This window comes from Rattus norvegicus, chromosome 11, assembly GCF_021556685.1.
Source record: "Rattus norvegicus strain SHRSP/BbbUtx chromosome 11, alternate assembly SHRSP_T2T, whole genome shotgun sequence".
Taxonomy (NCBI): domain Eukaryota; kingdom Metazoa; phylum Chordata; class Mammalia; order Rodentia; family Muridae; genus Rattus; species Rattus norvegicus.
Window position 1 is genome coordinate 71,524,180 of NC_141544.1, and position 22,572 is coordinate 71,546,751.

The window sequence follows — 22,572 nt, forward strand, 5'->3', positions numbered from 1 at the left end:
AAGTAAACCTTTCCTGTTGGAAAAGCACAGAGATCTCACATTTGTTGGTAGAAGCAATTTTAAAACTTGCTATTCCTATTGTTTTTTAAACTCAAGCTAAAATATTATAATATAAAAAGAAACCTCAGAGCCTTCACTGTGTCTGTAACCTAGTTGGAAATCAACTACAGTACCTTATATTTCAATTTAGAGCCAAAACTTCTTCCTAAATTTCAAAGTTATGTTTAAATATTTTAATGGTCCTGTCTATAATTCATATTAAAATATATACGTGATTTCTAAGGATCATAGGGCAAAGCTCCTTAAATGCACTTATATTAGCCTATCATTAAAGGTAGTAATAATGCAGATGTATTAATTGTGGAGAAATACACTAGTGTTTAAGACATCTGGGTTTAAGCCAGTCTCTCACCTGGCTGTTGGCTGTGTGGTATTGGAGTATACTTTGAGATAGCATCTTTACTTACCTTGAACCATACTTTACATAAAAGATAATAAGCCTCTAAAATTTATAAGGATTATGTTTAGGATGAAAAATACTGGGTGTTTAGTATCTTTCTAAATAAACACTTTGAAAAGCATCATACATATGACTGAAACCAATTACACCACCACTGAGTGTCAGGAGGATATCTGTAGTTCTGGGTCCTATAGATCCTATAGATGTCATTCATTGGATCGAGAGGTACCAGTCTACAAAACTAAGTACCGTCCTCACAAGTGGCTTCTGGAAAAGGTTGTGTGGTTTGGTTTTGGTTTGGGTTTTAAGAGATGTTAAACTGGTACAGTGGCAAAAGACAACACAGCCTTACTACACAGTGACACGGCCTTACAAATGAAAACCTGCACTATTCCTTATGATCAGGGTTTCACCCATTTATTTGGTTAATCATTCAAATGGCTAAACAGACCTCTAATTTGAAAATAAAAACCAATTGATGCAATCACAAACAAGTTCTAAAATTGCGGTTTATAAAAATTGAAATCTTGTTCTAAGCCAAAACACACACACACAGTTACCTTTTCCTAATCAGAGCATTCATTTCTCCTCATTATGATCTCACAAGCACATTAAAATCTTATTAACATTAATTACTTCTGAGCGCCTATGCATGAGCAGTGACAGTCGTGAGCTTGCGCGTGTCTGGATCATATCTACATTTATATACCTTACTGCACTCTGCTTATAAAACATGTAAAAATATTGCTGCTAACACCAATTAGCTTCTCTCTCTCTCTCTCTCTCTCTCTCTCTCTCTCTCTCTGTGTGTGTGTGTGTGTGTGTGTGTCTGTCTGTCTCTCTCATACACACACACACACACACAGAGAGAGAGAGAGAGAGAGAGAGAGAGAGAGAGAGAGAGAGAGAGAGAGAGAGATGCCGTCTCACTGAACAGCCTATCAGGGATCATCAAGCATATAGACAAATGGACATGGAAGAAATAGAAAAACCTCTTGGATGTGAGAACTAAAATTCACATTTGATCCTCAATTCTTAAGGTAAACTCAAACTCAGAGGACAAAGCAACAAAAGGAGATAAAAATCACATAAACTGATAAAGCCAAGTATTCATTCTCTACCCAGAAAATATTGAGTGGAATGGGGATGGAGATAAAGCAAAACTTAAAAGGAAAAAGACAAATTTAGGAGCTAGAGGTAACCATTCCGCACATATGTCCATATGGACATGCATCTCACACACCTGACAACATCTGCCCATGTAAACATATTTATCATTTGAACAAACCAACATAGACTCTGTCTGTAAGATATGAACATAAACCTGCTATGCCTTAAGCTCAAAAAGGGCTGTCATGACAAGCAAATAGAATTCTCATGTAATCCAAATGATCTGTATCTGATATGTATGTATCTGATAAACATTAATTACAAGAGCCGCTCAACTCTACCCAAAAACCTCAATATAAATGCAGAAAGCTGAGCCACTACAGCCGTCAAACAACAAAGACTCCCGGTCATTTTGCTTAGCCCTGTCTTCTCAGCATCCCAATATGTTGTCACCTACACATACACTCCATCACGACTGCCCTCATCTTCCAGCCTCTTTGTCCTGTGAGGAAGATGCGCTGGACTAAATCCTGATTATCACAACTACATCTACCTTTCTGTCTTCGCCCCACGTGCCTATCTTCTCTCTCTTCTCCTCACAGCTTACACTTCATTAGAGAATCCAACGTCCAGTCAGACACTGTTATCTAGAGCTGCATTTCCTAACCTGAGTGTCAGACCACTTTTAACTACTCCTTGCTGCTGACAGCTATCCCAAATCCAGCATCACTTTGACAAAGGAAATGTTTCAGAATTCCTTATATAACATATCAAACATCATTAAAAAGAGTTCATTTTTAGTTCATAGTAAAATTTTGGGTGAAAAAAAATTGTGTCTCCTTTGGTCATAATACCTATTATTTGTTGAAAGAAGAAAACAATAATGCTTAATTTTAAGAATTTTAACTATTGATTATATGCATTAAATTGAGAACATATGACTAAGAATGAAGTAGAGAAAAAGAGAGATCATAAGACAGTCAACCACCTAGTCCATTAATGCTTAAGTTGATTTCAGCAGTTATAATTTATCCCCTAGTTCCAATTTTCTACCTATCCAGCAGTCTCATTGCCTAAAATGAGTAAACATCCTATAGCAACACATGTGTACCCACTCCAGATGTGCTATGTCAGAAACATCTAAGTACTCTTCTTGCCTAGTAAAACACACATTAGCAAAGATCTGGAAAGGAACAGATATTTTGCTCCTTATGAAGTAGTATTTAAAATGTGTATTAGTATCAATGTAGAGTTGAAATTTTTATAAAAAGTATGCAAAATTTTATTTAAGTCATTCAACATGCTTATAACTGAAAAAAAACAGTGACCATTCACTGAGAAACCTAAAACATGCCAATAAAAAGACTGTTAACCAGTGTTTAGGTATTCAGTATAAATTCAATAATTGTAAAGTAAAAGCAAGTACAATAAACTAATATTGAAAATGAGCAATTGCTTTTTCAAGTGAGTGCCAATATCATTACAACTAAAAGTTGAAATCAGTCCCCTTATGAAGTTAATATGAGCTTCACAGAGGCAACAGCAATTGCCACAGTGTTACTATCTGTACATATTCAAATCTAGGCAGATTTAGCCGGCAGCATCTAGAGCTCTCAAACAACAAATAAATAAACATACAAAACCAACAATTAAAACATCTGAAAATATTGTAATAAAATTAATGGTTGCCACTATTACATAATAGTACTCTATACTTCAAAAACGTTTATATTTAATTAATGAATGCTTAAACATTAGTTTATAGATCATCAATAACCAAGTAAAATATGAAACCAAAGTATTAGGCAAGTGAATCACAGAAGGAATATCTTATGAGAAATGTCTAAGTTTACAGAATAGTAACAAAGAAACCTATTTAAAAATCAATTTATATTAGCACTTTTTGGGAACACCTTGCATCACCCCTTTAAAGATCACAGTTGGGGAAAAGAGGCAGCACAGAAATGAGGTAGAATTATCAGCTATCAAAAGTACCATGCTTACATTTTCAGTTCACTATATTACTCAGAGCTTCCCGGAAACCCGCTGACATAAGACCAAGACCCACTAGCAGAAAGTGACACACACACACACACACACACACACACACACACACACACACACACACACAAAAAAGTTTGAGGCTTAGAACCCACCTCCCCTCCCATACAGGCCACATCACAAACTACAGATATTAGGTGGCCAAATTTTAACATCAAAGGTGCACTTGGCATTTGAACCAGATCTAAGAATAAAACCATGGTCTTTATTGTCCAATAAAGCTAATAAGCCGAGGCTTACTTAACTCTTCCCTGGCCTTTTGGATCTTCTCAAGGATTACTGAAATTGGAGACTACATATGAAAGGACAGTTCATCATTTCCAAACAAACGATCCTCATCCAGATTGCCCTCCAATCCGTGAAATCTGAGATGCCTCAGGATTCTTCTTTGTGAAAGCCTTACAAATATATCCAAAGATGGTGGGTCCCATATGGCTCTGATAAATGAAACCCGTTATTGTGAATTTCAGGCTCTTCTTTACAACAAAACACTATTGGGTGAATTTGGTGCTCATGAAATAAAGCACTAATTGCGTGGCCTAACAACACTGAATCCTCTGCCTAGCAGACATTTTAAGTTGTGCCAAATTGGTTTTGGGATGTGAACACATATCCTGGAGCCAGACTAGCTCACATGCACTCACTACTCCCTGGAAGGAAGTTGGGCACTCTTGGAAACTACATTAACTCTTTCAGGACACCCGGGAACCTGACTATCATGAAGAGAAAGGCCCTTTCAAGACAAAAACAAGTCATTCTGCACAATGTTAAGCCCCAGTAAAAGGTAAAAACAGCAAAATCCGACTGACACTTAAGTATCCACATTACATATTAGACACCATCTGTACCCCAGTAGATGCTTTTTCAAATGTATCTTGAAAATGCTATTCCTTTTTTCCTATGTGTGCATAATTTCTAAGACATTAATAAGAGTTGTGTGCACTCCTGAGACAAGAATTCATTTTAAGCTTAATATGCCACATTTGCCTCAGGCCAAGCGATAAGAAACTTTTGTTTCTTTGGTAACCACTTTCACCTTATTATAACAAGAAACTTCTTTAGTGTTTTTAGCCACATGAAATGTAATTTCCAAACAAGAATCTTTTCCTATGGTCTTTGTATCCTGGTTCATAGAGATGCCCACAAACCTGGAGCTGCATATTTAAATAGCAATTAATCAAATATTCTCTCCCTCTCATTCAAATCTAAGTTCATAATTTTAAAAAGAGTATAAAGAAATTTTTGAACTGCAACCTCTTTTTTTATGTCCTAAATTATCCATAAATAACTTGTTTGGGATCGGTATTTATTTTTCTGGAGAATTTTAACTAAACAATTAATTTGCAGTAGATAAGAGCATATTTATCCGTACCCAAGAATACTCAAACTGCACTAACTATAATTTTATAGTTTGTAGGCTAAGGCTACTGTCTCCTTAAGGCTGTCAACTTCATCTTTTATTTTGAAAACTTAATAAAGATAAAGTCTAAATGAAAACTGTGGAAAATAAGTAAAATGCTTTGAAGATGTCATTTAGTTACTTCTACTTTACCTATTTTTAATTTAAGCATTCTACCTTTCTTACAGAACCACATTTAATTTCCTGCCAATTGGTGTGAATTTAAATGGCAGGTGAGAAGCCTGTGCTTCATTCTAACAAAGCCTCACACCCTAACCACCAGCCTCCTCATGCCACTGAGACTGACTCCACTGCTGAGACAGGAAAACACACGAACCTGTCAGCAGGCCCTACCTACAGACTACACACTATCTGCAAATAAGGTGCATTTGTGAATCAAATGTATGGCTGCTTTTGGCCTCAATTAATTAATATCAATTCTTAGCATAGAATCCAAGGCTCTGATCGCTGTGGATATGTCAATATGAGAACCATCCACCTGATCTGCATTAGGATTTGGTAATAACTCACATATTCATTAATCAAAGCTTAGAGGATGGGACACTCTACTGGAGTGTGTGCAAACAATGGCGAATATGATGACATTCCTCTAAGTTCATCTATGCAGTTACTGAGTTAGCTCTCCGTGACCAAGTAAAACTCGGGTTTTAGTTTCAGTTGGCAGAGAAACTACTAAGAAGGCGTCATAGTGAAATGTGATGGTACTGCTCGAACTGCAACATCCACAGACTTTGTACTTATTGTAACAGTGAGAAGCTGACTACAACCTCAACAGGTAAGATGGGAACCAAGGTAGAATTTTCCCACAAGGCTCAAGCAGAGGAGATATCTGAGGAAGTTATAAACCCCCTGAAGAGTAAAGTTCTAATTAATGCTTCTACTTAAATCCATATAATATTATTAGGAAGCTGTTTTCAAACCCTTTAGTATGGGTTCACTACAATTCCATATTTAGAGCTCTCCCGTGAGCACAATATCTACTGACTCAACATGTTCTAACTCCATGATTGTTACATATATGATCTAAACAAAAGAGATATGCAGGCTTTAAAAGGATGCACACTGGCTTTACAGATCAGCTTCGTGCTCAAAGTAGCTGACGATCTAACTCTAAGCCTGAAACTATCATGAGAATAATTTTCAGATGTTACAGCAACAGCAGAAGAGGAGGGAAGAAACAGGGTGCAGAGATGTTAAGGAGTTTCTACATCAATAGAGGCACCAAGTCAACCAATGTTCTCCCTGAGAAAACAGCTCCAGTACAAGCCCCAAGACTAAAAACTCATGTGGAACTGTAACTAGTCATTTTACCTAATTAGCTTCTCCTTCCTAATCTGTAAAGCAAGGATAATGTTTCCAGATATCAATTGCTTCCCATGTCCCTATATTGGCTAAATTATTTTACATTTTATTTCGAGCCAAAACCTCTACCAGTAATACCCTTCCCTTCCCATTAAGTTTTCTGACTTTCTGTGTTTGCAAAGAAATAAAATTAGCTGTCAAAATTAAACATGCCCAGTAGGCAAGACACACTTTGGCTTAAGGAACGGGAAGGAGTGAGTTATGTTAAAGTGCTTATTTGGCCCCAAAAGGGTCATTGTTGGTACACTCCCTCCCACTACTAGCTCCTGTGGAATGTTCCTCAGGAAAATGGAGAACTGTTTTAAGATAGGCATGCCCTTTAAGCTGGTCTCAAATCAAAATAAATTTAGGGTATTCAAAGAGCCTAGAGAATTTCCCCTGTGGACCTTAACTAAATTACTGACAAAATTCTCCATTTCAAGCTCTGCTACTAAATTTGACGTTCTACAAAATCATGTTTTAATTTCTATATTTGAAAACAAGAGTAGGTAACTTCTTAATTTTAAGATCTATCCTTCAGTCTTCCCTAGATGACAACCTAAAAGAGTATAATTTGAGAAAAGGTCACTCTTAGAATTTCAAATGTAACCCAAATCCCCAGAATTGAAATTCTTCTAAAGAAAATATTACATTCCCCTGTTACTGTGTGGATATTTATATACATACATACATACATACATACAATATTTAATATATAACTTCAGTTGTCATCAAATCTTTCCGAAACTATATAAGTATCTTAATTTATAAGATCATGGATATTTTCAAACACAGATGATACAGACCTGAGTTTCTTTACATTGTGACTACTCTAATGCACATAGAGTATTATTAAGTCTATAAAAATTCACAAACACTACATAGCCATTTATACACAGTGTGAAATATATATACCAGCTTATATATCACACTGTATGTTCAGTCTGTCACTTATACAAAAACTTTCTTTTTCAAGCAGGAATATTTTAAATGCTCCATAGTAAGGTACTTTAATTCTTTAAAGTTGGTGATGCACTGCTTCTGTTTTTATCATATTTTAAATGTAAACCAATTAATTTAAGACTGATAACAATGGCTATGATTTGTACTTTATGTATCCTAACATATCAAAATAGATAAAATTTAATTTTTCATTCAAATAATAATCCCATTAAAGAAATTTAACAGTAAAAAAATAAACAAAAGATTATTCGTTTTAAGTGGTTTCTGTACACCATTGCATTTTAACTCAAACTTTACAGATTCAAGAAAGAAACTCCTGAACTCATTAAATATAGCAAGATAAAGGAAATGAACTTATATCCTATAAAGCATATTAGCTCTTTGTGACTTGTGGTTAACAAATGTTACACTTGATTCTGGGGTATGCCTTGACTGTAAGGAGTAACCTGAGAGTCACTGATGATGTACTAAGAACACTAACTTTGCTGTCAGTATTAGACTTTAAGCTAAGTTTTGCCCCTTCTAGATATGCAATCATGTGTGAGTCACTCAACTGTACAAGCCTAGTTTTTTCTCTTGTTGGAAATACCTCATAATGTTGGTGTAGGGACTACAAAACCCCGTATGTAAAGCTATTTAAGAATTCAGTAGTTGTAGTTAGTAGCATGGTTATAGAACTATGTAGATTCCTTTTGATTATTGGTACTTTATTTTCTACCTCCAGCTAGAAATCATTTTCAATGGAAAAGTAAGAATTTTTCCATCAATATGATTTAATTGAGTCCACATATTGCTGAAAATACAAATAAACTTAGGATTGGATAATTCACTTAACTCTTATGTCTGATTAATTTGTGTGAAAAAGTATTGTCTTTCTTCCTTAAGTTCTGGTTATAAGACTAAACTTTTAATATACGGTAGTACTGACTGGCCTTCCTCATGTAAAATACAGTTGTAGTTAGTTACAATGTATTGAGGTTAGTTTAGTTTAGCTTCATTAGATGATCAATAAAGATGAATTTAGATGCAACAATAAATACATTGTAACATTACACCTTAAAAAAAAAGCAGTGATTCTCACAGTTTTCAATAAAAACTGACAGAGTAGCTTTTGTAAGATACACATGACTCGAGAACCCATGCATATGAAAGTTCATCTGCTGATTGTGATAGATCTGCGGCTATATGCACATGACATAAAAGTCAACTAAAAACTTTGAAGTGATTGGGCCAGCTACAGTGCAGAATTCCTGAGTTACACTGAACAATTACTAATCAATAGAGCTTGGATAACTAAATTTTAAGAAACACTATAGGGTGATTATTATACACCCTGATGCTTAAAAACCAATGAACTATGGCATAATAATTAAATACTTGAAGAGAAAACACTTTCCATAATAGCTTACTTTTTAAAAATTAGCTGCTATATTTAATTATCATTATCAAAAGTAACTTGTGAACAGTAGGTTTAAAAGTTATTTTTAAAAACAGTAGTTTTAGTAGCAGTTTTACAATTATTAGTTATTAAGGCAAAGTATAGAAAAATTCAAGAACATCACTAAAGAGTCCTGCTACCACAGAAAAGCATTCCGTCTAAGTAATGTCACAGATCTTAATGCTCTTCACTTGCGTGTGTGCTCTGACTTGGATTTATGGCAGGGACACTCGTTAGTATCTGTACACTGCTTTTACTACTCCTGAGAGCTTTACACACATGAACTCATTTAATCCTCACAAAAACTTCATGAGATTTTATAGGAATGGTAACATCTACTATTGCTTTTTTAAAAAATTATAAAGGCAAACTTAAAAAGTTAAGTGAATTATCCAGTCCTAAGTTTATTTGTATTTTCAACAGTATGTGGACTTAAAACCCAGGTGCAAATTCCATACAAAAACATGTGAAATTTAAACCTTAACACTGACTTTTAAAAGTTATGAATGAAGTTTAAAATAGCATGAAATAATATATAGGTGGTAAGTAGTTGGTCTTTACATTTATTTACGTATTTTATAGCTTAAAAGAGAAAGATGATGTTAGCCCAATCAACCAAACTAAATATTTAATAAAATACAAAAATCTTACAATGCCCCTCAGTTTTAATAATTTCCTTGCCCATATCAAATTTAACCCCTATAAGAAGAGCTTTCTCTTCTAAATCATAAGATAACAAGTAGTATTTTCAACAACGAGCAATTTAACTTTTAGCTATGGGAATAATTCAAAAATTGAGGTGCCAAAGGTACAAAAATAGTGTAAACACAAGACCAGGCCCTTTAAAACTCGCGAGTTGATACCCTTCAGATCAACTGGATCAGTCCAACGATCTTATGCACTGATACAGTAGGGTCTCATTCACGTTAGCACAAGAAACTTCTTGTGAAGCTGAAGTTAGAAACTGAGTGTTGACTACTCAGCCAACTATGACAAACACTCTGGAGTAATTTCTTGTTTTTTCTAAACAAAAAGCAGAAAAAAGTCATTTTAATGTCAAAGAGAAAGTTAGAAAGGATTGTTTGAAAGGGGGATAGTCAAAAGGTATTCTTCCAAAAGAGAAATGCTTTAAAACCACTTAAAACTTGAAGGGGGGAGGGTAAAGTAAGAGTGTGTGTGTGTGTGTGTGTGTGTGTGTGTGTGTGTGTGTGTGTGTATTAAATGAATGTGTCATAAACTACCCAGTATAAGTATTCATGTAGACCTCAAGTAACTTGAGTATTCTGTATGTCACAGAAGGTTCCAAAATGACAATTCATACATAAGCTTCATCCTCCAGCCCAGAGCTTATACTGCCTATATGCTTAGAAACAATGACAAGTGAATGTGAGAAGTGGTATTACAAGGGATGCATATAAACGTTCCCATCAGAATTCAAAGGAAGAAATAGCTCCGTGTCTGATGTGCTGAGTTTCAGTTTTATAAGCAGTAAGAAATGGGTGAAAATCTCTCCTATTCGTTGTCTTCTCCATCTCTAATTCTAAGTTAAATAAATCCCTCTCTGAACTCAGCATTTTAAAAGAATTTTTAATACACACTAGTATAAGAAGGGGGAAATCCACAGATCCTAACATCTTCTTTAGAATTAAGAATTCTCAAACACACTAAAACACTTTATAAGAATCTTTGTATCATTAATGCAGAATCTAGGCTTAAAACAAATTGCAAATATTCTTCTGAATGTCCAGTTCTTTCCTTTTCACTGGCTCATGCATTAGTAACTCTCATAGCAACGGGGACACAAGGTGGCACTGTCGTGCTGACATTCATTTCAGGCCTTTTCTAAATGGACAAATTTGAAAGAGGCAAAAGGGTCTATTGTGGCAGTTAAAACCAGAGTTGTGATACTGGCCTCCCATGTCTGCCAGCATTTACAGGGGGCTAAGGAAGAACAAATCTTTTTGAGTTTTATAAAAATCACATGCTTTTATAAAAGACAACATATTCTCTGATGGCATCGCCAAAATGTCATGTCTGTGTTCATAAAAATCTTCAAAGGCACACAGTTCGCCTTTGCCAGTAGAAACTCAGTAGAGCTGTGTACCACAGGCAAGCTGTGGCCATGGACCGCCTCTCCATCTAGTGGCCAGTGGGAAAGCATGGAGCCATAGAAGCTATGCTTCACTCCACTTGCTTTAAAACTGCCTTTTATCAAACTACCCACAGGCAATCAAGTCTTTTAGTCTGTCAAGAAACAAGTTTTGGTTTTCTGCAATTATTAAGTCATTAAATAAGACCAATAATATATTGTGACATTTACGTACTCTGATACCCAGCACATCAAATTTAAAGTGCTATGCCCTCTCTCAGACCACACAGGCTCTTTTTACTCTTCCACCATTACCAACCTAAACTTCGTCCATCCACTTTTAGCTTATAAACAGAAACTATGAACAAAGCTACAAAATAGAGCTACCTAAAGCAAAATCATACTGTTTAAGACTTTAAAAATAAAAGCAGAGAAGCTTTACTGTTTTACTTTCAAAAAAAAAAAACCTGCAAAACGGAGATTGTGACTTATTTAAAATCACAGTCAAAAGAAACAAGGCCTCCAGATTTAGCCACTTTAAATCCTTTCTTGCATTAATTAATACCACCTGATTCCAGAGGAAGAGCTTTTTGTAGCAGACTGTAGGATTCTTCTCAACATAATCAGGAAAAAATAGTTTTTAAACTTTTGTTCATGTTTCATGGCCAATCGATAGAATGAAACTATTGTGTGTAGGTCCCAGATATCTTCTTATTGGTGGGTACATTGAGAATTTAAGAGTATAATTTTTTTGAAAAAGTAAAGAATTATTTGTATCTATTCAACATTTGCAAAGCAAACACCAAAAGGGCAGGATACAGGGAAGAATGGGCTATTAAAAACTGGTTTCAGAAAGCCTTTATGTAAAACCAAACCTGAATCCATTTCGTCTGGTGGAAAGTTTAAGAGGGTATTTTGGTTGCTGTTTTATACAAAATTATTTGGCTTTATTTTAAGAGAACACACACACATACACACAAACTTAGTGGATCGCTTCACCACTTTAATTCAGCTCCTGGTGCTCCTTTGGTGACTGCTTGGAGAAGGCTTTGTTAGGAAGACTTCTTACAGAACAAATACATCTGTTCACCAATACGAAAATCTGCTCACAGCTCAAACCCCAAGGATTAAAGGACAGAAAGAAGCCTCTTGCTGTGAGTCCTAATAATGTGAGACGCTTTGACTTCCGCTATGACCTTGTTGAGGTGGCACCATTAGAACCTGTCTTGGATGGATGGAGTACTTGGATCAATCTGCTTGAACAGGATGCAAACGGAAGCTGGAGGAATGGATCGAATAGCTTTCTACTAAAGTTGGGCACAAAGTATTTTTCTTCCACCAACTCCTCCCACCCTCAATATTACTTATCTCAATTTACTTCTTAATCACATCTATTTTCCTGCCTTGTAGAGATGAAATGAGGAAATAAAAATCATTGCTGATATAAGAAACCACAAAATGTTACAAGTATTTTAGTTCTTTTTATCCTACTGAAAACCCAGGTGATAAGAATATATGACCAAGAACATAGGAACATGAATAAGTATATACAGAATAGGAGTGTATTTGCTGAATTAAGAGGAGTTTAGTGTGTCCGGTACTTTAAAAAAAAAAATCACCAAGAAATAGTGTAAAGCAGCCCTCCCAACAGCATTTGCCTAATTTCTATTTAGACAACAACAACAAAAAGAATGTCTAGGTAAGGTGTTTTATTTAAAATGACAGTCATAGTTTTCACATGTGCATATGAGAACCAAAAAAGTTACATAAACTGAAGAAGCATTCTGCTAGTTATTTTTACTAATGGCTAAGTTAGCATACCCATATAAATCAAAAACACTCCTACAATTTTTGTCAGTTACATTTTATTTGCTGGAAAAATCAAACTACAAAATGAATTCACAACAACAAATCACAATTAGATTGCAAATCCATATGATATTTTAAAAGGAAAACTAAAACCAGAAACCTATGCCCATTTAATAAAAAGAGAAAAACTAAAGGCTTCTAACTGTTATCATTTATATAACAAATTTTATGGTTTCAAAAAAGTTTCACAGTGAGTTTCTTTAAGGGGAAAACAATACTATATGTAATTTGTAATTATTCCCATTTGTATGGTTTTCAATTTATTGGGCATCATTTTATTCTTCTAACTTCAAAGTCTACTACACATAAATATGTTTTGAATATAACTCCTTACATTAGTAGTTTAATATGAGAATTTCTCAAATAAATTCTTGATACTTAACTGTTTAATGTGAAATATGAACATTAAATTCATCGTATCTGAAGACAGAGATGTCTTCAATGCCAAAGTTACTTCTTATAACAAAAATTCAAAGAGTATATAATAACCACGACTCTTTCTATCAGTTTTGATGGGAAGCACTCAGAATTAATGAAAAATGTGCCTGGTTCCATCTGCCAACTATAGAAACTGACCAATTTACTGTCCTTGCTCCTTTTCTCAATATTCTTACGTAGAAGTCAGTTGCAAACTTTGTCAGGATTAAAGTAGTTATGTAAGAGCTGCGTTGCTTAAAAGAAACTACAAAACACTGCCTAGAGTTTCAGTCGAGTATCAATAGATTCCAGAAAGGCAAAAGTTCCATGTCCTCAAGCTTATTCCTTTCAAGTGAGCTGTAGAATAACCAAAGAGCTGACCCTGGAGTAAGAGAAAGGTTATGGAGCCAAAATCAAGCGTGATTTTCCCCCAGCTGAGCACAGAACCAGCAGAGTACTTGTCAATTTGTCCATTACCATAGGAGGAACAGAGTCACAGAAAAAGTCCCACTTCTAAGCCCTTGAACACTGCTTTGAACACCTGCTATGGTGGATGCCACATGTTCGACAGTAATAACAGGTAGGTGGCACTATTCCTTCTTAGAGCCTCAGAAATTTGCCTCTACTGCTTCTGAAACAGCTCAAAATTATTCTTGGTACATTAACTATAATAGGTACCGATATTGGTATGTGTAACAGGACAAGAAATCAAACATTTTCTAGAATGTGTAGAATGTCCATGTAGCCTTTAGACTTTGGGTCACAAATGAAAAGTACCTGGGTAGTTAAGGGATTACATAAGAGCAACCAAATGTCTTATATAATGAAAAAAATATTTAAAAGGCCTTGGCCTCTAATGTGATATTGGCACATGAAAATACAGGCAGATGGAAGGACGAGGTTAGGAACTCTGAAGTGGGTGCCCTCAAAAGTCAACCAAAACTAAGTATAGACAAAAAGACATATGGAAACCTGCTACTTTGTAAACTACTTGAAGATTATTTTTAATGAAGAGGAAAAAACACAAGTATAACTGCACAATTGACAGTGTGTACTGCCACTACCAAAGGATAACCTGTTCCTTTGTGATATCAAATTTCTTAAATTTGCTTGTATAGAGCCAAATGGCTGAAAACATTCAGTTTTCTCTTCAATACACCTTAGGTCCTTACTAAAGTTAAGAAAGTTAGGGTGGGTTTCCTTAGTTGATACTAAATAAAGCATATTTTCTACTAAAAAACATAATTTGTATATTTTCAGTAGGTACAGGGTGGGGCAGCTCGAAAGCCCATTATCAACAGCTACTCTCAAGAGGCCAGGCTTGCAACTGAAGAAGGCTGGAACCAGCAGCATTCAAAGAATGTCAACAGCAAACTTCCCTTTGCCAGAAAAGATATCAGTGAGCATGGGGCAGATGCGGCTTCCACATACCTTGCCAGACTTCGGAGCAACACAGTGCTCGGGGCCTAAATTTGGCTTCCTATGTGACAGCATGACCAGCCACAACTCAGGGTTGGGCAAGTCCATGGACACATCCACCAATAATTCCTATATTTATAGAAAGCCAGAACATGTGTAGATAATCACACAATTGGTTATTTATATAGTGCCAGATTTTATGAATACAGGAATTTGTTAATTAGCACAAGGACTAATCATTAAAATTCAAAAATAGATAAATAAACAGGAATGCCATTTATTTGTTAACATTTCAGGGAGAAAGTATGCAGCTGCTTTCCTTTTGATGAATATAGGCTTCTGCAGAAAAAAATATGAAGGAAAAGTATCTGCAATCTTTGAAACCCTTATTGAGTAAGATCCAGGAAATCATACATAGTCTTTCTATTAAAAATAATCATACTGATTCGCCCTTCAGTTAAAAAATTTAGAAAGTTTAAACTGGCATGTGCTTAGCATTTGAATCATACTGTTTGGCATTCCACTGTTTGGGTGCTTTTCAAAGAGCCAAAGCTGATTTTCATCGGATAGGAGTTAAAAAGCACACACACGTCACTCAATACCAAATTGTTTTAGCTACAGGGCATGGCAAAGCATGAAATAACTGCTTTAGAGCACTTCCTCGTGTGGGTGTGTTAGATAACTGTCTGCTCCAACACTAAAATGAAACACACTGTGACCCGACCAAGGTTTCAGGACTTAAACAGGAAGATGAACCCACCATAACCAGCAAGGCTGGTTAATGAATTTCTCTGGCACTCTCTAGCCCTCCCGTGACGCAAGCCTTTCAGCTTTCCAAATCCCTGTGCAGCAGAGGGCACTGGCTTGAAGTTTACTTATGCACACTTTACAATGTCCTGCAGCATTTAGATTGTGACAGTTCCTCCCAGAAAAGGGCAAGATTATTTTTCATACTAAAAATATTTTCGATTTACTGAACGCCAACCAAGAATTATAATGCAAAAGAAAACACATTCTAAAAATTAAAACCACCACAGAAATGACTAAAATTTTCCTTGCTTTTATCCTTTCTGGGAGGTAAAAAAATTTCCATTCTCTTTTGGAGTTACAGCATTTGGTGTTTACTTGTGGTTAATGTAAAAACACAAAGTGAAATATTTAAAATTCTATCAGCAATGCATCTATGATTCTTTGATCCAAATAAATTTGAATTATATACATAAATACACAATAATATTTCCACAAAATAAACACGCACAAAATAATGATTGGTCAAACAATCTGTTTGAAAGATTTCTTTTATCTAAAAGAGCATCTTAGCTAATTCTTCAAGAGATAATACCAAAAATAACAGGTGTATGACATAGACACACTTCTGACCTAGTCTGAAACAACTTTTTAGATCATAGTCTGAAATGAAAAAAAAATTATTCAAAACACCAACTATGCACACGCAGTATTAATACACATTTCCTAAAGCCTCCCTCAAACTTGTCTTGGCCCTTTAATAATAATAATAAATCTCTGAGAGGGCCTGACTGAATGCACTTTGAGTTTGTACTGCTCCTGGTCAAGGCTGGCCTTAACAGCTAAAAAGACAGTGGAGAAACAAAAGTAAAATAAAATCTAAGTATAATTTTTTAAAAGAAGGGGCAAAGAAGACTTTTAACAGCAAAAGTTCACTACCCTCCCATAATAATGGATTCTGAATAAACGCTTTACTAGATTTGAACCTTGAAAATGTGTTGTGGAGTCTGCTCTAGTGTCCCAGGTGGGTTAAGAATATTGCTTTATGGACTTCTTTGTGTTGTCAGAGAGGCCTAATGGAATTAACGGGGGAGAGTCTGCCACTTATAGTAAATAAATAATGTATTACAAAAAGGTGATTGTTATTATCAAAGATCTCCACAGATCAGCATTCATTTTCTACCACTGCTTGTGCATATTCTGAAAACATTTATGTGCCTCACTGTCTGACTTACATTTAATCAGCTGAATAAAAGTTTTACTTTTGTACAAACCTAAATAAAAGTCTACCTAAAAGTATACTTCAAATCCATCTTATTTAACTACTCCCTGAAATTTTTAAAAAGCACTATTCTAGAAAATTCCTCAACAATGTAAGCTAGTTCCAAGCATAACTTTTTTCCACCACGAAAAGAAAAAAAAAAAAGAAAAAGAAAAGAAAACCCTCACAGACATATTTGTAATAACAAGTACATTATTTATGGACGCAAATATGTTAAGGGAATACTTACAGTTGTTGCACAAAATGGCCTGATATACTCCATAGCTTCCACTTTGTTAAAAAAAAAATTTAAAAAGTCCAGCCTCCACTCCTCCCTCCCCAAGCATAAACAAGCAGTAACATACTAAAAGGAAACTGTCCCAGGATAAAAACTTCTTGGTAAGAAAGTTTGTGTTCTTACTAACCCCAGTAATATCCATATAAATGCAACAATCTACCTAGAAAATAAAATGTTAGAAAACAGCCCCAATTTCTTTCAAACTATCGCCCCCCTGATGCAAATTTCTACTTGTGTACTAGCAAAAAATAGTTACTTGATGCTTGCCCACCCTCAGGGGCTACCCCTCACCTTATGTCCAATGACATCAAATAAACATGCTGATATAAAGTATGCAACCTGCTTCGAGGATTTATACTGTAAACATGGACTTTAAACTTCAATGTAAAACAAAGAACAAGAGTCTCATTTTGGTAGTACCCACACTGGCACTGCAGCTAAAACTCACTGGCAAATAACTAACAAAATCCAGTTAGCAATAAATAAGGACAACATGATATATAGACAGACAGATGGAATTGCATAAACAGACGAGAAAAGCAAAGAGACAAACATACGGAGGAGTTTGTTTTAAGAGTGAAAGATTCTGATTTACTCATTACTTTAGTAAGAAAAATAGGTTTGTTTGTAATTATTTTTAAACTAATAAAACTAAATCACAAGGTCACACCCTTAAATAATTAAGAAAATTAGTAGAGGGTAGGCCTCCTATAGATGTTCCAAATTTCAAGCTAGCATTAGCTCTGTCAAATTTAAATACAGAAATTAAAATTCAAGAAAGCAAGCCTAAAAGCACTGTGGCCTAAATAAGATGATAAACACAGGGGGACTGAGGAGGCAGGGTTGTTTTTATGAAAGTTGTCTGCCCTACCTTCTTCCCCAGCGCTGAGTCTCTCTTCTCATAACCGGTGTCTCCCTGGAAGTACAGTGTGAGTGGTAATGACTGCCTGCCTCCCTAATGAGTCCATTTTCCTGCTCTTGATGTTGTGTATATACACACACTGCAACCTACCTTACAAACCACAGAGACGGGAAGAGAGAGAGAGAGAGCAAGAGAGAGGGAGGGAAAGGGGGGGCAGAGAGAGAGAGAAAGACAGAGACAGAGCAAGCAAGCCAGTGAGAGAGAAAGAGAAGGAGAGAGAGAAAGAAAAACAGAAACAGAGAGAGAGAAAGGCACAGACAAAGCCCTCCTACCAGACAGCAGACAGCCCTCCTTCCCCTATCCAGGAAAATGCAACTCGTCTAATGCAGCAACAGGTTCAGTATGGGCAGACTAACAGAGTGGAAAGGTATAGTCTCTATAGCATTAGTGCTTGCAAATAAACAGTTTAAGAGCAGCTGGCTCCACCTTCTTTATTTATGCTCCATTATGAGGAATGTATTGTTTCAGCTCTGGCACACAGTACGTGTGTAATTATCATAAATACATTTTTGCATATTAGCAGGAAATAAGGAATTACATAGCTTATTTGTGCAATCTTTCAAATTTATTTTTTGAATGTGAGAAAAATGTCAACAAATCTGCTCTGACAAAAGCCTAGTAATGATTTTAAAGTCAGAGCAGTCTTAAAGGAGACTGTAAGAAGCAGACTCCTTACAATGGGAAAACTGATCTCAGACAAAACTGATAACTGCAAAGAAGAAATCACTGTTCAGTAAATAAACCAAGACCATAAACAAAACTGTAAGACAAAACAGAATTAAGTCTAATTAACTTGCTAATAGGCTAGTACCCTAGAAGAAAGCAGCCTGGTTTCTTGTTTGAGGCATCCAGCTACACAAACACAATGCAAGGCAGTCTGTATGAACAGGTGCAATGCATTTAATATATAGTATACCAGAGAAATAAACCATTAGGAGTTACCACTCAAGCGAGACAGAGTTTCCTAGAATATGGATCTGAAACTGCAGTAAATAACCTTTCATCTTTTATTGGAAATAAAAACTAAAACTGGTGCTTTTAAATAAACCTTCCTTGAAAAAAAAAAAAGGAAACTCTTTATACTATACCTTTAACCCAATTTTCACACACACTAGCTCCAGGAAAATAGTGCTAATTATATTACTGATCCCACCACATGCTCCTCATGGCCTTTGCTTACTCCCGGGTGCCTTTTCTAAAGTGGAGATATATTTTCAGCTGTAGGACGACGAACATCAGAAAACAGGACTGGTTGGAAGTCCCTCATTTTTTTTTTTCAAAACAACTCCTGATGCACCAAACTATATCTGAGTATTGTATCTGTACCCATCTTCCTTAATATTTTTCTATATAGTTGGACTATATCATTTGTATGCATTAAAAAATATTAGAGTAAATTTTTCTAAAGGAATTCACACACACAAAATGAAAGGTAAAGGGTACATTCAACTTATTCCAATGCTATATTTTGATACCAGTGACCTTAAATATATTATCTGTAAAACCAACCTTTTAACTCTGACCCATAATTGTTCCTGTCTGGAAGAACTGCAGGGATGGAAATGGAGATGAGCCTGAGGGAAAGAAGGTCCAGCAACAGACCCAAAAGGGATCCAGCTCAAGGGGAGGCTCCAAGACCTGACACCATTACTGAGGCTAAGGGGTGCCCATAAAAAAAGGGACCTATCATGACTGCCCTCCAAAAGACCCAACAAGCACCAGAATCAAATGCAGATATGTGCACCCAACCAGTGGACAGAAGCTGCTGACCCTGTGGTTGAATTAGGGAAAAACTGGTGGACACTGAGGGCAACCCTGTAAAAGGACCAGCAGTCTCAATGAAGCTGGACCCCCAAGATCTCTCAGACACTGGACCACGAACCAGGCAGCATACACCAGATGAGATGAGGCCCCCAACACATATACAACAGAGGATTGTTCAGTCAGAGAAGATGCACCTAACCCCTTAACCCTCAAGAGACTGGAGGCCCCAGGGAGTTTCGAGGTCTGGTGGGATGTAGGGGTGGTGGGGGTGGGGACATCCTTGTGGAGACAGGGGTGTGGGGAGGAGGTATGAAATGTGTAACAGTCGAAGGGTGGACCAGGAGGAAAATAAAATCTGGAGTGTAAACAAAAAAAAAAAGATGAAATAAAATTAAAAAACAAATCCTTTTATATGGCTCAGCATATCACTGTACCATAAAATTCAGAATGTATTCCTTTACTTAACCAAAATAACTTTACTATGCTGGGAGGGGGTTATACAGATCAGTTGGCAAGGTGTTTGCCTAGCATTCACAAAGGCCTTGACTAAGTCCCCAGCTTTTCCTAAAACTAGACACAGTGTTTAATGCTCATAATCCCACCTTTAGAGGAAGTGGAGGCAGATGAAGCAGAAGTGACGTTCATCCTTAGCAACATACTAAGTTCGAGGTCAGCCTATCAGCATACATCTTGCCCCTTGCTGCTCTATCTGGTAGTTCCATGTTTATCGTAAAGCTAATCAACACAGTGTAGCTCTCGGAAAAGTAAATAAATAAATAAAAATATCAATGGTGTGAAAGAGTAGAGAAGCTGGAAACAGACCCACATAAACTTAGTCAACTAATCATTAAGCTAAAACTGCAACACAATGAAACAAAGGCGGACTTTCCAACACATAGTGCAGGAACAACACAGCATGAAAACAGTCCTAGACAACGACCCCAAATGCTGTGCAAAATACTGTACCATGCAAAACTCTAGGACTCCAAAACTACAGGAATAAATCTTTAAGCAAAACACTGACGGTGTGATCCTAGAAAGAACGATTTTGTAAACTAAACTTCATTTAAAAAAAATCACTTTTTTCATCTGTGAATACTACTGAAAAAATAATAGTAAGAAAACCATAGAAAACCAAGAAATATTTACAGAAGACAAATCTTATAATATACACTTATCTAAAACTGAAATGATGTTTTAAATTCAAACGAGAAACAGAATTTAAAAAGTAGACAAAGAGTTTAATGGTCACCTCATTGAAAAGGAAAGCCAAAGTCAACTAAGCAAATGAAAGCATGCATACCATGCCTCAAAGCAGTGCAGAGCACACAATGCGGTACCACTGCACACTCATTAGGACAGCCAAAACCAAGACACCATACCAGATGCTTGCTAGTAGGAATGTGGAGAACCAGAATGCTCCTTCTCTGATGGCAACAACAGAAAATAATACAACTACTTGACAGTTTCTTCAGTTTTCCTCTTTTAAAAAAATCCTCGACAGAGTGTTCTACATGTTCTATAGCTGTAATTCCCCCAAACTCGCAAATAATCGAAATGTTCTTAATTAGATAAATGGACAAACAGTCTGCGGTATATCAAGACATCAAAATGTTTCCCAGCACTACAAACAAAGAAGCCATGAGATGATGTGGAAGGAAGTTTTACATGATCCACTATATGACATCCTTGAAAACATGCTTGTAAATGAGAGTGAAGAAAGCAACCGTTCCAGGGTTATGGTGAAATGGGATGAATAAATGAAGAACAGGACTTATAATTACCCTCAGCGTGATCTAAAAGGGACCAGATAGATGTGATATTTTTGTCCAAACCTGTAGAATGCAAACAGTAAGGTGAACCCATAGACAAATGTGCAGGCTGGATTTTGGGTAGTAATAATCTGACAAGGTAAATCAATGATTCCATTATTCATAAGGTGAGGGAGGGTACAAATGAAGACATGAGGGTAAAAAGCACATGCAACGTCTAATAGCTTCTTTTCACTTATCTATAAGCCAAGGAGTCCTTTTAAAAAAAAAAAGGAGAACACTAGAGAGATGGCTCAGGAGTTAAGAATGTGTACTGCTCTTGCAGAGAACCAGAGTTCAGTCCTCCACAGCCGGCACCCATATCAGACGGCTCACAACTGCTTGTTAACTCCAGCCCTAGACAGATCCTGTGCCTCTGACCTTCCCACTGCCATCACTACTCACATGCACATACCCTATACACATACATGCACATGAGTAGAAGTAAAAACAAAGTCTATTACTAATCAAATCTAAAAAGCATTACTTCTGGAGCAGGCACAATGATTCCATGTATAATGGCACTTCCAAGTGCCAACTTGAAAACCTGTATTCAATTATTAGAACCCATAGGAGGAGAGAATCGATTCCCAAAGGATGTCTTTTGATTTCCAAAGTTGTGTCATCATAACATAATAATAACATACACATTCATACATAAACAGACACACAAACACACACACACACACTAATAATAATAACTAAAATAAAAATATTGTTTTCTGGACCCAGAATTGCAGTTAATTTTTGCATATTCTGAAAAAGTCATGTAACTATCCACAGTTTCGGTTTCTTCAGATAGTAAAAATTAAATTTAAAGGAAATAATTGGATTTGAACTAACAATTATTGTGACAGCCAGTGCTTAATTGTTCACTATGTATAAGAAACTGTTCTGAGTCATTTTCATTTATTAACTCATTAAATCTTAATAATGACCCTATGAGGTAAGAACTGTTTTTAGGCTATATTTTCAATATGAAGGAACAAGAAGATTAAGTAATTGTCTGAGATCACATAATTTAGCAGTAATGGGATTTGAATCTAGCCTGTCTGGTTTAGATCTCATGGCTTAACTCTTACACTTCAATGCTTCTAAATGTTATGATTGCTAAAGCCTCGCCCAGCCATAAGATTCTGTGCTTGTAGGTTAAATTCAATACACCAGGCCTTGCATATCAAT

The 22,572-nt window shown here is 36.0% G+C and overlaps 1 protein-coding gene across 1 annotated transcript in view; it reads right to left on the reverse strand.

Annotated features, from left to right (window-relative positions):
* Zbtb20 (zinc finger and BTB domain containing 20) overlaps positions 1 to 17,841 on the reverse strand; it is a 739,052-nt gene extending 721,211 nt beyond the window's left edge. Inside the window, 1 exon segment of the mRNA NM_001105880.3 lies at positions 17,765 to 17,841. The gene's annotated coding sequence lies outside the window, so the exon portion shown is untranslated.
* Positions 17,842 to 22,572: the final 4,731 nt, after the last annotated feature.